The following is a 16465-nucleotide window of genomic DNA, read 5'->3' on the forward strand; positions in this document are numbered from 1 at the left end:
TAAGAATTCTAAAATATATTTTATTTGATAATGTTTAACACACAGAATTGCCAAATATGTATATAAACAGTTTGTACTAATGAATGAAAAAAATTGTGATCACATTTTTAGGATAGGAACCATTTTAAATTAAAATTACATTTAATTAGTTTAAGTTAAAATGAAAATAAATTACCATTAGGTAAATTAATTTAACACCATAACTCATATTCTCCCACTAATGCAATAATCAGTAAAAGTAAATAACAAACAATACAGGATGGTATCATAGGAACATGTAGAAAGCCATTCAAAGACCTAAATACATTAAAACAGAGTTACTGTCGCACCCGATAACAAAAAAGCATCATTTCCGTATTACCGTAATATTATTTCCAAAGTCATCAAAATAGCAGTAATAATTTACAGGTTATGATATTTTACCCATCTGTAATATCTATTATTACAGTACTCTCTGGTAGAAATTACATTAACCCCTTTAATGCCCATGGCTACCAAGTTATACCACAGGCAACAAAGCGGTAAATATTAACATTCAGCTAAACTACCAACCCCCGGGAAACTCCAAGTGGCAAATTAAACATGGCTTTGCAATACTTTTCTACCTGCTGAGGAAAATAAGCGGTTAATGAAAATTTAGCTCACTACTGTAGATGGGTGCAAATAAATGTCCCAACTTTCAATATATACAGATGCAGTGGCCATAATCCGAACATTTCACGGGTTGTATTCCTTTGAATTCCCGGTCATGGTGCATGATTTCTAGAAATTTTCCCACGTTAAGATGCGAGTTTACTAGTGTTTTGATTAAGTGCAGAAAATTGCATTTTAGCGTTGTCTGCAATACTGTCGAGAAACTCAAGTGGTCGATCACGAGTTGTTGTCTTAAAAATCTAATTGCAATGCAACTGGTCTTTTATTCCCATATAGAGCTGAACCCCGTAATAGCGCGGTTCTTGGGGTCCACAACCCCGAGACCGCATTTTAACCGGGGTCGCGTTAAAATTTCACCGGCATCTAGCTCTCCCTCCTCATTGCAGATGTCAGCTCTCTCCTCGGGACTGTGTCAACATGTTCTTCTCCCTGGTGCGTGGTGTCATTTTTTTTTTTAAACATTCAATTCAATGCTTTATTGACTACCAGACACAGACACATCCGCACACCATGTGGGAATTGAACATTAATTGCTAGTTAAGATTTGTACCTCTACACCACAGGAGCTGTGTGATGTCACAGACATCTAGAAATAAACTTAACATTTAACATTTAACATTGACATGTACTCTGTGGCAATGTGTTGTAGGGTGTGTCTTGTCACACCAAGCCTATGGTGTAGAGGTAATAGGTAAGGCATTGGTATCAGAAGGTCCTGAGTTCAATCCCTGCATGTGTTTTGTACAAAATGTATTAATGTTCAATTCCCACATGGTGTGTGTATGTGTCAGGTAGTCAATAAAGCATTGAATTGAATGTTTAAAAAAAACAATGGCACATGACGGCAGGAGAGCAGAGAGATGTAGTACTTCAAGTGTGTATAATTGTAATGTAAAGATTAAATATATGATCACACACAACAAAAGTATTTTTAACGAATTACATTTTTTATTTGTACAGGATAATACAATTAAAATGAAAAATACAATGTCTCCTCTTCCGAATGTAAAATATTTATTCCTCGCATGCGTGTATGTCTAATTGGAACCTTGTTGAAATGCATATGCGTGTCATCACATTTCGGTACATGCGTGTATGGCAAATTGGAACCTTGTTGAAACACATACAGTATGTGTGTCATCACATTTCTGCACTTGCATGTCATTATGTTCCTAATTAAATTGGGTAACATTTGGGTAACAGTGATCATAACATGGTCTCATTTGAAATAAATTATCAAAAAACAGATTACTTGGGTTCAACAAAGATCTTAAACTTTAGAAAGGCAGATTTTAATAAACTGAAGTCTAATCTACAAGTAATACACTGGGATGATGTTTTTGCAGGGAAAAATGTAGAAGATAAATGGGCAGTCTTTAAAACATTGTTAGAAAAGCACACTTATCAGTGGGTAATAAGTATAAAAGAAATAAGTCAAAACCAATGTAACTAAATAAACAGGTAGGGGAGAAAATGGACAAGAAGAGGAAGGCGTTTAGATTCTTTAAGTCAGAAGGGACAGAGACATCATATCAGAATTATAAGGAATGTAACAAAAATGGCAAAAGGGCAATCAAATTGGCAAAAATGGACAATGAAAAAAGGATTGCAATAGAAAATAAGGTCAACCCTAAAAAGTTATTTAAGTAACTTAATAACAGAAAAATTAGAATAGAAAATATAGGACCGTTTCAGTGTGAGATGGGTAGGCAGATTATTGGAGATAAGGAAAAAGCAGAGGTATTAAACAAATTCTTTGCCTCTGTATTTACCAGGGAAGAATCAAGTTCAATAGTAGTGCTGCAGGAGGAAGCCACAACCCCCATATTAATGAACAATTGGTTAACTGGGGAAGAAGTTCATAAGCGACTTGAAAAAATTTAAGAAAATAAGGCACCTGGCCCCGATGGCATACATCCAAGAGTTCTCAAAGAGTTAAGCTCAGTAATAACCAAATCATTATATTTAATATTCAAGGACTCCATTTCCACAGGCTCAGTACCACAAGATTGGCGTAAAGCAGATGTGGTGCCTATATTTTAAAAGGGAGTTAGATCACAACCGGGAAATTACAGACCTGTAAGCCTGACTTCAATAGTGGGGAATCTACTTGAAGGTTTAATACGGGATAATATTCAAGAATAACTAATGGAAAACAAAATTATTAGTAATAGTCAGCATGGATTTATGAAGGATAGATCATGCCAAACTAACCTTATTTGTTTCTTTGAGGAGGTAAGTAAGAATTTAAACCAGGGTAATGCAGTTGATGTGGTCTACTTAGGCTTTGATACGGTTTCACACAAGAGGTTGGTGTACAAAATAAAGAAAATTGGACTCTAATAATATATGCAAAGGAAACAGGTAAAGATCAATAACCATCCGCTCCGTGAAAAAAATGGTGAAATGCGTGGGGGAGTACTTTGTACTGTTTGTGTTTTTGTTTTTTATGTAGTTTATTAAATTAGTTTTTAACCTTTTTGCTGGTGAGTTCTACAATTTTTTCACGGAGCGGATGGATATTGATCTTTACCTGTTTCCTTTGCTACCGCGAGAGGATCTGCATTCACCACCGGATGTTCCAGGGAGACGCTTCTGAACGTCAGGGTTGCATTTGGACTTCTAGGGAGCCAGGCGGTGGTTGATCGTGAGTAGTGCGTAGGCCACACCGGGCACAGCCTGGGCTAACCGAGGGAGACTGAGTGAGTTACCATCTCGTGTATTTTCCCCACAGCGTTTTTTAAAAAAGCCCTCCTTGCCTCCCCTGTCATTCTATATTGACTGTTCACCCTATCAACCCGCATGTTCCGGTGTCAAACTCCTTGAAATGAATGAAAATGTATTACTTATGGCTGCTTCTTTTTAGCAGCATTGACAGTTACTCTTGGAGCTTTTACACGTTTTTTTTTCAGTTAATAATATATGCACTGGATTGAAAACTGGTTAAAGGACAGACAACAGAGGGTTGTCATAAATGGAACTTTTTCAGGTTGGCCTAAAGTTGTGAGTGGAGTAACTCAGGGATCGGTACTGGGACCCCTGCTTTTTAACTTGTGCATTAATGACCTTGAGGTCGGGATCGAGAGCAAAGTCTCCATCTTTGCTGATGATACTAAATTGTGTAAGGTAATAGAATCAGAGCAGAATGTAATTTCTTTTCAGAAGGACTTGGAGAGACTGGAAACGTGGGCAGGTAAATGGCAGATGAGGTTTAATACAGATAAATGTAAGATTATGCATTTTAGATGCAAGAATAAAAAGGTGACTTACAAATTAAATGGAGATATATTGGGGGAATCCTTGATGGAGAAGGATTTAGGAGTGCTTGTAGACAGCAGGCTTAGCAATAGTGCCCAAAGTCATGCAGTAGCTGCAAAGGCAAACAAGATCTTACAGTATCTTGCATTAAACGGGCAATGGATGGAAGGGAAGTAAACATTATATAACAAGTAAGACCACACCTTGAATATGGAGTATAATTTTGGGCACCAATCCTAAGAAAATACATTATGGAACTAGAGAGAGTGCAGAGAAAAGCCACCAAATTAATAAAGGGGATGGACAATCTAACTTATGAGGAGAGGCTAGCTAAATTAGATTTATTTACATTAGAAAAGATGCGTCTAAGAGGGGATATGATAACTTAATACAAATATATTCGGGACAATACAAGGAGCTTTCAAAAGAACTATTCATCCCACGGGCAGTACAAAGGACTCTGGGCCATCCCTTCAGGTTGGAGGAAAGGAGATTTCACCAGCACAAAAGGAAAGGGTTCTTTACAGTAAGGGCAGTTAAAATGTGAAATTCATTACCCATGTTGACTGTGATGGCAGATACAATAGATTTGTTCAAAACAAGGTTGGACATCTTTTTAGATGGGAAAGGTATACAGGGAAATACCAAATAAGTATACATGGGAAGGATGTTGATCCAGGGATTAATCCGATTGCCAATTCTTGGAGTCAGGAAGGAATTTATTTTTCCCCTTATGAGATATCATTGGATGATATGACACTGAGGTTTTTTGTTTGCCTTCCTCTGGATCAATAAGTAAGTATAGATATAGGATAAAGAGTCTGTTGTCTAAATTTAGAAATAAAAAAGTTGGAGCACAGAGAAAAAAGAAGAAGGGGAGGGAGTATTAAACAAGGGTTCACTTTATTATGCACTATACAATTCAAAACTTACAATCAATATTGCTGAGTGCCCGATGAGGATCTTGGGTCCAAACACCGCTCTCGTCGTCACCACCCCTGCCTTAACCCTCACTCCTTGCCTCGGATCACCGCGGGTCAAAGCCGAGTTCCAAAACCGGAACTCAGCCCTAGCTGAATGGTAGGCGGTCTCTCTCGCGGGCTCTCTCGCGAGATTTGCACTGGCAGGCAATGTAGGGAGGCTAGCGTGCGGGGAGACGTAACTGGACACCTCAAACGGGCTGGTAACACACACAGATACCGTGTGTGCCTAAAACCCCTAAGCAGTCCCTCAATGCGTTTCGGGCTTACTAGCCCTTCGTCGGTTTTTTGGAATTGTCTACAGAGAGTATTGGTTCGCCTATTTTTTCTCCCTTCATTTTTGTCCCAATTAATAGGAGTTTAATAGGGAGCAATTATGCTGCAAATTCTGCAAATTATGATTCTGTTCATGTGATAGACCCAATCAATTATTTGCTATCCTACGATATTAGTGACTGTTTAGGGTGTCAGTGTTTGATGTTAGTTTATATATGGTTTTGTGGTCATCATAGAGGTTACCCTATTCAATATATTAACTATTTTTATATATTTACATAATTTTTAAGGGTTTAACAATCAAAAGGGCAGGAGTGGTTTTACAGACAATCCAACCCTCTACCTTAAAATAGCTATGGCTCGGGTTTTTGAGAATAGTATTGCACGGAGAGAGCAGGCAGAGTCCTTTTTTCAGGATGACTCAGATCCTGAATGTATTGGTCCCACCCAAGATGTTAATCAGCTATGTCTCTCATTGGAGAAATGTATGGCCACAGAGACAAAGCTGTGGTGTGACAGATTTAGTCTAGTATTATCAGTTAAAGTTCAAAGGATACCGAGGGGGTTAAGGTTGCTGAAGTTACCCACCTATGGCCGTGAAGATGATCTGTTTCTTAGCAAATGGCATAATATAATGGATGAGTGTTCTTTTAAAATGTTGAAGTTACTTATTCAAGGACGGGAGGTGGTTTTAGAAAAATTACATAATCGGATTACCAATATTAGGGCAAGTATAGTATCTATAATTGACCAGGATGATTTGATTACATTTGAGGAAGAATTAGAAAAGAGAATAGACGATTATGAGGCAAATCAAATGAGTGACAAAAAAAGCAAATATATAAGAGATAAAATTGATTATTTAAATAACATACAGTACAATTTGGCCAAGAATCAGAATCCTAGTACTGCAGGCACTCAGGAGGACCCTTATGAGGAGTTTTTCTCTAAAGCATGTAATAATAAAGAATCCTCAGTTGGACCCAATATGGTCCTACCTCAGGAATTAAATCTTATCGACATCGGTCCATCAGGGGAAAGTGTAGGCCCCCTGCAAAGTAATAATACCCTTGAGATACAGACCAACATACCCCATAAAAATAAAAATAAAAACAAAAATACCAATAAAAATTGATACAAAAATAAAAATAAATATATACCCAAGGGGTTTGATAAAATCAATCTAAGGGGTTATAGAGGCCCTCCTACCCCCTATCAATGGAGGACCATTAATAGGCAAGGGGGGACTAATATAGAAGACAGCCAGGTAGTGTCAGATCCACCCATTCCAGTATCTAATACCTTTTAGGTTTTGAGTAGAATATTTGAGGAGGGTTCAGAGCCAGGTCCAAGTGATACAGTGGGGGCCTATTCCCAGCTTCCCCCTGCCTCTTTCTCTTCTCTCCCCTCGACTTCGGCTTCAATTCCTTTTTTAGGGAGGGGATCAAAGCCGGGGATGGGGCGATTCCCAAGCAAATATTGCCCACCAAGTCCCCGGGTCTGTTGCCATGGTTGAGAGGAGGAAGGGAAAGAGAGGAGTTAATGGTGGGGGAGGGAGGGAAAAGGGGGGACATCATTCCCTAGACATTATTGTCACAGAAGACATGCTGAGAGACAATGGGATTTATAATCTATCACGGTTTGAACTTTCACAATCCCAGTTTAGTGTTCTCCAAAAAGGGTTATCCTTTTCCCCGGTCAATAAGCCCAATGAGTTTAATTTATACAGTATGTCGATTTGCAGAGATTTTTAAGGAAATTGACATTCAAAAGGCATTATGCCAGATTACAAGTACCTAGGGATAGTGGGATTCACATCTATAGGGACGAGTCTAGGTTTACTCAAGGGGATCGGACTTTTGATCAAGATCCCACTTCAATATCTGTGAGCAACACTCCTTGTGAATGGATTGATCTATTTGAAAATAATGACATTCTTGATAATGGATCCAATACCTCCCCTAGTGAATCTAATCTCCAATTATCTATGGAGGATGGTTCTTTAGAATTGGATAGCACCTATTATAATCTTTTGGATCTATATGAGGAAAGTGATTTGGGCAAAAGTACCGTACATACATTTCTAAAACCCAAATCTGTTTTTTATCCCTATGAGTCCAAGGGACCTTATATAGAACTATTTGGTAAATTGGTGGAACAAGAAATCCAGGGATTGTGTAGTAATAATCGATATTATATAGCACATGATAATCTCACCCTCAATGAAAGAAGAGCGCTCAAAAGTTTAAATCAGAATGGAGAATTGATTATTCGGCAACCGGATAAAGAGGGTGGTACAGTGTTGCAAAACCGAGAGGATTATATAGGTGAGGCACATTGACTCCTCAATGATGGAGTATCAAATCGTAAATTGGGAACTGATCCAACCAATGAATATTCGGCATTAATGGAAGGATTTCTGACGGATGCAAAATTGAGGGGTATTTTAAATTCCCAGGAATTTCAATTTGTTTTCAATAGACATCCTCGCGTGCCTATACTATACCATATTCTTAAAATTCATAAAACACTGATCAACCCCCCAGGACGACCGATTGTGTCCGGTATAAATTCTATTACTGCCAACTTATCACGGTATGTGGATACATTTTTGGCTCCTATGACTTCCGCTCTCCCATCCTATATCAAAGATAGTATGGTAGTACTTAATTCCCTCACTCCCTCCCACATTTAAATGGTTAAAAGCTCACTCCATGGCATCTCCAACTATCAGGGGAACTTGCCTGCATTCAGTGTGATTGTGACAAATCTATTACAGAGTGATTTTCCTAGTAATGTACAGGTTAATAAAAGCTTCAATCAGACTTAGAACTTTTGCAACTTATATTGACAGATTTATTATAAATCATTCTTCCTGGCAATGCACAGGTTATTAAGAATCTATATTAGTGTAGGGACCCTTGAAACGTTGTCTGCCGTGTAGTTGGCTCAAGGGCTTACAACAATTTGGCCAAAAGTTTAAACTAAAAGACCATTTTATTTATTAGTTATTTATACATGTATATTTAGGCACTGTACCGTATATAAGTTTTTCTGGATGTGCACTGAGCTTTGTCTGTGTTTTATGTTATGTCTCTGGTTTTAAATACATATATTGCCATGCTCAGTAGCACTCCTTTGTGAAACTTATATGCTTATATATATGTTGTGGGTATTTTGGGGGTTCAATATGAGCTTGTAGGTGTTCTGTATGTTTTATAGAACTGATCCAACCAATGAATATTCGGCATTAATGGAAGGATTTCTGACGGATGCAAAATTGAGCAGTATTTTAAATTCCCAGGAATTTCAATTTGTTTTCAATAGACATCCTCAAGTGCCTATACTATACCATATTCCTAAAATTCATAAAACACTGATCAACCCCCCAGGACAACCGATTGTGTCCGGTATAAATTCTATTACTGCCAACTTATCACGGTATGTGGATACATTTTTGGCTCCTATGACTTCCGCTCTCCCATCCTATATCAAAGATAGTATGGAAGTACTTAATTCCCTAGATAAGATAATTTGGGAAGATCATTTCATTTGGGCTACATTGGATGTCAGTTCCCTGTAGACCTGTATCAAACAAAGTTTGGGAATCAAGGCGGTAGCCCATTTTTTGTACCAACAAAATACTCTATCAAGTACCCAACAGGAGTTAATTGTAGATAATATTTTATTTGTTCTACAACACAATTATTTCCTGTTTGAGGGCGAGTATTTTATACAAATCAATGGTACAGCGATGGGCACCCATTTTGCCCCCAATTATGCGGGGCTTTTCATGGGTCAATGGGAAGAGGATTATGTGTGGATTAATAATGGATTTCGCCAACATTTGATCTATTATGGCAGATACATAGATGATATCCTGATCATTTTGTCTGGACCCAAAGAACTATTAGAAGAATGTATTGCATTTCTTAATAGAAATGATCGGAATATAGTTCTAAGTGGGGAAATTGATCCTATAGAAATCAATTTCTTGGATTTAAATTTAAAAGCAGTGGATCATCATATTGTTACTAAAACCTTTTTCAAAAAGGTGGATGCCAATTCCCACCTAGATTATACAAGCAATCATTCTGTCAATTGGCTCAATAATATACCATATGGGCAATTTCTGAGGGTTCGAAGAAATTGCTCTGAGCCTAAAGATTGTGATGACCAATCTGAGGTTTTAAGGCAGAGATTTTTGGATAAAGCATATGACCAGGATGTGGTACAGAAATCCTTTATTAAAAGCCAGAATAGACCAAGGAATACTCTGCTAATACCCAGAACCAAAGTTGCACCCACCCATGATAATCCTACACCTATGTTTGTTGCGGATTTCTGCAAACAGGAATCCATGTAAGGAAATTGATTAATAAACATTGGGATGTATTATTAATGGACCCCATTTTACGAAGTAGTCTAGCCGAGAGACCCAAGGTAGTATTAAGGAAGGCACAAAATGTAAAAAGTATTCTAGCTCCTAGTCTTTTAAAGGGATCCAGGATTCAAGCGGATAGGCCAACCAATTTTTTAAGTAAACCGGTAGGTAACTTTAGGTGTGGAAAATGTGTCATGTGCCAATATATGTCGCCAGGTAAAACCTTTGAAGATTATCAGACAGGGCTACAACATAAATTCAAACATTTTATTACATGTCAAACGAATTTTATAGTTTATGTTATTGACTGCCCTTGTAAAAAATGTTATGTTGGGAAGACCTTAAAATTTGAATTGGCGAACATGTGAATGGTATCAAAAATGCCAAACACCTTGTAGAACAGGGTAAAAAGTACACAATTTAGCACAACATTTTTTGGAACACCATAATGGGGTAACAGAAGGTTTACGGTTTAGGGGCCTTGAGGTTGTACAAAGGGATATTAAGAAGGGTAATAGAGAACTGAAATTACTCCAAAGAGAACAATATTGGATATATACATTAAGGAGTAAAATACCGGGGGGTTAAATGATATGATAGAGCTCAACCCCTTCCTTAGATAGATACGGGATTGTAATTCATGAAATAATGAACATCACAAATAGACAATTTTTTTTTTTATTGGTATTTATATATGTATACATGTATTTGACTATTAAGATAGGTATATATGTTTGGGCTTATGGTATGATAAGTTTAGCAATGTTATTTATATGTATATATATGTAATTAATAAAATAGATAGTTATATATGGTCGGAATTATGGTATGATAAGGATTAGGTGGTATGAAAAGGTTGTATGATAGGGATTAGGTATAATTAATCAATATTGTTAATGTTATTAATATTTGTATAATTTTGGTGTAATACACATGATCTATATATACATATAATTATCCCATAAGGATAACTATTAAGTTGGGCAGTTAGATTTTATTTATACAGTAATTGTGGTTTAGGACATGCTAAAAACCAAATGTTGCATTCCAAATAAGGTTCCCCCCTCTTTTAGAATTTTTAGTACTTTTAGAACATTTTTAAAAATATTTTTAAATAAAGAATTTTTTCTGTTTTTAGGATTTTTAAGAGATAAAATTAGGGTAAAGTACAAGATGAGCCGAAAATTTGTGAATTTTAAATGTATGTGTTTGTGTTTTAATTGTTGGTTGTCACAATATCAAAGGAATATGCCTTTAAGCATGTATACACAGGTGTCTTGTGTTAGGGGCATTTAGGGGTGGTGGCCTATATAAGGCAGCCTCCCGACATGCCTCAGTACTCCTGACGAAGGGCTAGTAAGCCCGAAACGCGTTGAGGGACTGCTTAGGGGTTTTAGGTACACACGGTATCTGTAAGTGTGTTACCAGCCCGTTTGAGGTGTCCAGTTAGGTCTCCCCGCACGCTAGCCTCCCCACATTGCCTGCCAGTGCAAATCTCGCGAGAGAGCCCGCCTACCATTCAGCTAGGGCTGAGTTCCGGTTTTTGAACTCGGCATTGGCCCGCGGTGATCCGAGGCAAGGTGTTAGGGTTAAGGCAGGGGTGGTGATGACGAGAGCGGTGTTTGGACCCAAGATCCTCATCGGGCACTCAGCAATATTGTTTGTAAGTTTTGAATTGTATATTGCATAATAAAGTGAACCCTTGTTTAATACTCCCTCCACTTCTTCTTTTTTCTCTGCGCTCCAACTTTTTTATTTCTGATGACTGTTGTCCCGGCTGATCACCGGAGAGTGGAGGAGCTGCGGGAGAAAAGAAGAATCTGAAAGACTTTGAAGATCCAACGGACGAGCGCAGCCTCTATTGTGGAAACTGTTGTCTAAATTTAGCATAGGTTGAACTTGATTGACCTACGTCTTTTTTCAACCTCATCTACTATGTAACTATGTAACTATGTAAAATTACTGCACAATAAGATACAGTGCATTTCCTCACAGAGTCGCTAGATACTGTATATGCTAGTCAGCAGTACATAACTGTGGTTAGTGTATCTAAATAGTAAGAAAACACTTTTATTTTCTAGATTTATATATAGTTACATAGAAGATGAGGTGGAAAAAAGACATACGTATATCAAGTTCAACCTATGCTAAATTTAGACAACAGATACCTTATCCTATATCTATACTTCCTTATTAATCCAGACGAAGGCAAACAAAAAACCCTAGTGTCATATCATCCAATGATATCTCATAAGGGGAAAAATAAATTCCTTTCTGACTCTAAGATTTGGCAATCGGATTTCTCCCTGGATCAACATTCTTCCCAGGTTTACTTATTTGGTATATCCCTGTATACCTTTCCTTTCTAAAAAGATGGCACCCTTTTTTTTGAACAAATCTATTGTACAGTATCTGCCATCACAGTCTCCATGGGTAAAAAATTCCACATTTTAACTGCCCTTACTGTAAAGAACCCTTTCCTTTGTTGATGACAAAATCTTTCCTCCAACCTGAAGGGATACCCCCGAGTCGTTTGTACTGTCCTTAGGATGAATAGTTATTTTGAAAGCTCCCTGCACTGTCCCCGAATATATTTGGATAGAGTTATCATATCCCCTCTTTGATGCCTCTTTTCTAATGTAAATAAATCTAATTTAGCTAGCCTCTTCTCATAAGTTAGATTGTCCATCCTCTTTATTAATTTGGTGGCTCTTCTCTGCACTCTCTAGTTCCATAATGTATATTCTAAGGATTGGTGCCCAAAATTGTACTCTATATTCAAGGTGTGGTCTTACTAATGCTTTATAAAGAGGTATCATTTTGTTTACTTCCCTTCCAGCCATATAATATTTTGTACATACTGTATTCTGTACAGTATATCGACACATTTTTTATTTAGATGCCTTTAGAACTTTAGGTATGGTACTACTGTAAGTGTCTAGACAGTAAAAACATGACACACGACAAAGTATATTTAAAGAATAAAAATTGTTATTTGTACAGGATAATAAAGGAAAAAATAATAATACAAAAATACAATGTTGCCTCCTCTTTAAAATTTTCAATCTGGTCTTTTTCTTCTTTGCAATGGCTGGTGCTTCTTGGACATCTGGGTCTGTAAAGAAAGAGACAATGGGCCTCATGCAGAGAGCAGCGAATTTTAGAATTGGAGAGGGGGAAAATTTTTAGCTTTTTTGGAGAGTTTTTTTCACCATATGCAGAAAGGGCAGAAAACTGCATTTACAAGCCTTTCTGCATATGGAGAGTTTCAACCAGCGCTATAAGCGCTGTTGAAACTAGTGGGGAAAAAATCGCGTTTTTTTTTTCCCCCTCCACCGGCCGCGGAGCGCCAGATGCTTGGTGGAGAGGAAAAATGTTGAAAATCGCGCCATTTTTTTGGCGCGAACAGCCACTAGATGGCGATCGCGGCTCTCTGCATACGGCAGAAAAAAAAACTGGAGAGATTAGAAACTCTCCAGCCGCGCGGCGAATTTCAAGGGGAAAAAAAAATGGCGCTTTTTTCAAATCTCGCCATTTTCGGCTGTTTTTAGCGCGATTTTCGCCGGAAAATGGCGAGATTGCTATTAGCGCTGTTCTCTGCATGAGGCCCAATATTCTATATTACCAATCTCACCGTACATTATGGTTAAAATATGCCTACTGTACATCTATCAAGTTTTCAGCATGATCTACGCCAAGAGTCACTGATTAATTATAATTGGCTACTCTTACATGACTTATTCAACCAGTATGTATTAGTGCTGCTATACTAAGTGTCAGACTTTGAAGTTAGTATTGCCACAACAATGTTACATTCTATTGGGAAAATTGTTTCTGTGTATCCTCGGCTAAAAGGAGCTCTAATCAAATAGTATGTAACAAAATGATGCATGCTAACAATAAGCATTAGGACTTTGGGGACTTAAGGGACTTGGCATTTATGGATTGGGCACTGTGTCATACCTGGAAGTATTGCTGGGAGTGTTTCCTGTGCTGGGGGGGATTTCCTGCACGTTGTCTTTGCCCAGCTACAGACACGCACATGCAAAACAGAAACAGGAAAAAAATATTTTACCATGACGCCAGCACAGTCCAATATTATACAGTACTGTATCTTCTGGTTTGCAGAGGGTTGTGGGGGAGGGGGGGGGGGTGTTGAATGAGACTAAGTATGCATGGCTTGGGGTACAGTACTTTACATTAGGACTAGAGGTTTACTGTACATTAGGTTTTTGGTGGTTTGGGAGGAAGGAACTTGGCATGCATGGATTGGAGCACTGTGTCTTACCTGGCAGTATTGCTGGGAGCTTATCCTGCACCAAGGAGATTGGGTAATTTATTGCACATTGTCTTTGCCCACCTTCAGACATGCAAAATAGAAAATAAGCATTAAACAATGAAACCATTTAAAACAATCAACTGCCTTTTATTTATTATTAATAACATTGGGGTCACATCTATATTTTTAAATGAATGTATACAGTAACTATTAGTTATCAAACCAGTCGATGGACTTCTTGGGAAGAGACCTTGTATGCCTCAAAAGGCCATTGTTGCCGTCTCTCACAGTTCTCACAAGAAGACTGGTAACATTAAATTAGTGCTTTACTTCTTCCATAATTGTTCTCCTTAAATTTGTAGGAAGACCGATCTTGTATTTATTGTCTTCATAATTGACATTTTGGGTCCACTCACAGTACCTCAAAATTTACTTAGTGTTTAAAAATGAACTGGGCCTATTTCTGAGGTAAACCCCAACATCTGATCTTGTATTTCTCCTGGACGGTCTGGGAAACCTCTCAACATGATGTCTGGGACCAGTACAATCCTGAGTGCTGGAGCGGGTGCTTCTGGCAGCGGGCAGGGGTAGATGGTCTGGGAGGATGCTTTCCTCTTGTCGTGGCCTTACCGGGGTTGTCATCTCCTCCAACAGAAGGGTATATGTGTATCTTGGAGAAGGAGAGGAAAAAAGAAAGAATTGCCGGCGCCAAAACAGTCCATTATATGATTGCAATAGAAACCAAACTGTCTTTTAAAATGTCCCAGAAATGTCCTTGGATATATAGGCAGTGCAGGGATCAACGGGCGGCTCACACCAAATGATAGTGTAATATGTGAAAAGAAGAAAAACAGATTATGGTGCAGTACGCCAAATTAGTTGACATAAAACCACAACAAACATAGACACAACAGACAAAACACACAGAGACAACAAACACTAGCAAGGCTATTGTCCTAATAAAAAGCTATTTAATCACAACAAAATAATAAGTTCCGGAGGGTACAGCACTGGAGTCCAGAGGGGTAAAATTAAAACCCTACTTACAGGACATAAAACTGTGGCTGAAGATCGCACCGGTGCTCCTCAAAGCTGATGACCGTGGCTCCTTTCAAGAGTTCCCTCTTGGTAGGGGTGGATGGTGAGTAGGACGAAAACGGAACTTCCGGGTGGATGTGACGTCACACGCCGCGGTGTAATGCGATCAACGCTCCTCTCTCCTCTCCTTTCTCCTTGTAGCCTGCACGATTGCCAACCGATACCCAGTAACTGCTGACCAGTAACCACCAGTACCTCCACAACGACAGCTCTAAAAACGGAATGATCTCCCAACGCGTTTCATGCGTATGCGCTCACTTCTTCAGGGGGTGTAACCTGCCCTGACACACCACAGTTTATATACATTGTGTCATCAGTTCTAATTGGCTAATTGAATGGCATGAATTAATTTAACCATCAATTGCCATTGTCAGAGCTATACAACATCAAGCCTTGCTAAACATACAATACATTAAACATACATAAAAACATAACAACATTAAAACATTAAAAATTGAGTTTTAAAATATGGTATTAAAATAATAAATAAATAAATAAACAAAGAAGCTGGCAGAAAATGAACTCAATGACATATTATAGAAAGGCTTTTAATTCGAAGTCTTTTGGGGAGAGTGTTTTTAGTTCATAGATCCAGTATGCTTCACGCATACTGGCCTGTTTTAATCTATTCCCATCTCTTAAATTAGGCTGAACCACTTCGATGGCCTGACATTTTAAACCTTTAGGATTTTTATTATGACACAAGAGAAAATGATGAGAGACACTATGTGTGACTAATCCTTTCTTAATGTTATAAATGTGCTCATAAATGCGTCTCTGGAAGGTTCTCCCAGTTCTGCCAACATACTGCAAGCCACAAGGGCATTGAAGCAAGTATATTACAAAAGTTGAATGGCAGTTTATAAATGTCTTAATGGGATAGCTTCCAGAGGTTACATTAGATTGTATTGTATTGTATATCTTTATTTATATAGCGCCATTAGTGTACATAGCGCTTCACAGTAGTAATACATGTGGTAATCAAATAAATAACAGATAATATAAATAACAGATCATGGGAATAAGTGCTTTAGACATAAAAGTAACATTTCGGAAGAGGAGTCCCTGCCCCGAGGAGCTTACAGTCTAATTGGTAGGTAGGGAGAACGTACAGAGACAGTAGGAGGGAGTTCTGGTAAGTGCGTCTGCAGGGGGCCAAGCATTATGTATCGTGTTTAGAATATCCACAGTGCTATTCATATGCTTCTTTAAGCAAGTGTGTCTTAAGGTGGGTCTTAAAGGTGGATAGAGAGGGTGCTAGTCGGGTACTGAGGGGAAGGGCATTCCAGAGGTGTGGGGCAGTCAGTGAAAAAGGTTTAAGGCGGGAGAGGGCTTTAGATACAAAGGGGGTAGAAAGAAGACATCCTTGAGAAGAACACAAGAGTCTGGATGGTGCATACCGAGAAATTAGGGATGAGATGTAAGGAGGGGCAGAAGAATGTAAAGCTTTAAAAGTGAGGAGAAGAATGGAGTGTGAGATGCGAGATTTGATCGGAAGCCAGGAGAGGGATTTCATGAGGGGAGATGCTGAGACAG

The 16465-nt window shown here is 38.3% G+C and overlaps 1 protein-coding gene and 1 long non-coding RNA gene across 3 annotated transcripts in view; both read right to left on the reverse strand.

The window, feature by feature from the left end:
- Nucleotides 1–16465, reverse strand: part of LOC142496631 (phospholipid-transporting ATPase ABCA1-like) — a 1672602-nt gene that overhangs the window by 1502273 nt on the left and 153864 nt on the right. The window lies entirely within an intron of this gene.
- Nucleotides 12556–16465, reverse strand: part of LOC142470679 (uncharacterized) — a 152925-nt gene continuing 149015 nt past the window's right edge. Inside the window, exons 2-4 of the long non-coding RNA XR_012789311.1 lie at nucleotides 13841–13912; nucleotides 13516–13580; nucleotides 12556–12667 (exon numbers count right to left, since the gene is read on the reverse strand). This is a non-coding gene — a long non-coding RNA (uncharacterized LOC142470679). The remainder of the gene's footprint in view (nucleotides 12668–13515; nucleotides 13581–13840; nucleotides 13913–16465) is intronic.

This window comes from Ascaphus truei, chromosome 1 (assembly GCF_040206685.1).
Source record: "Ascaphus truei isolate aAscTru1 chromosome 1, aAscTru1.hap1, whole genome shotgun sequence".
Classification (NCBI taxonomy): domain Eukaryota; kingdom Metazoa; phylum Chordata; class Amphibia; order Anura; family Ascaphidae; genus Ascaphus; species Ascaphus truei.